The sequence below is a fragment of the Anarrhichthys ocellatus genome, unplaced genomic scaffold (genome assembly GCF_004355925.1).
Source record: "Anarrhichthys ocellatus isolate YVR2014 unplaced genomic scaffold, GSC_Weel_1.0 scaffold7755, whole genome shotgun sequence".
In the NCBI taxonomy this organism is placed as follows: Eukaryota; Metazoa; Chordata; class Actinopteri; order Perciformes; family Anarhichadidae; genus Anarrhichthys; species Anarrhichthys ocellatus.
This window is the reverse complement of record NW_022287729.1, coordinates 1-329: the sequence shown is the minus strand read 5'-3', so window position 1 is coordinate 329 and position 329 is coordinate 1.

The following is a 329-nucleotide window of genomic DNA, read 5'->3' as shown; positions in this document are numbered from 1 at the left end:
TTTGTTCTTTATTCTCTTTTACAATCCCTGCAAGTTCCTGACAGTTTGGCATTTCTATCGGCTTTTGATTTTCACTGTTTTATTACCACTCTGTCACACAGTTATGTAAAAATGATGCTCCTTATTTACATTTCGATAAACCAGATCTAACTGATGCCATGTAACGAACAGGTTTCCTCATGGTGGTCTGCTCACTTTTATATTTTAGATGCACCTTCAGCAGGGCTCCCTCACAGCTGATGGGACGTTTGCCTACGTTTCCCAGCAGGCTTGGATATTTCATGGGACTGTTCAAGAAAACATCCTGATGGGGGAACCTCTTGACCAGT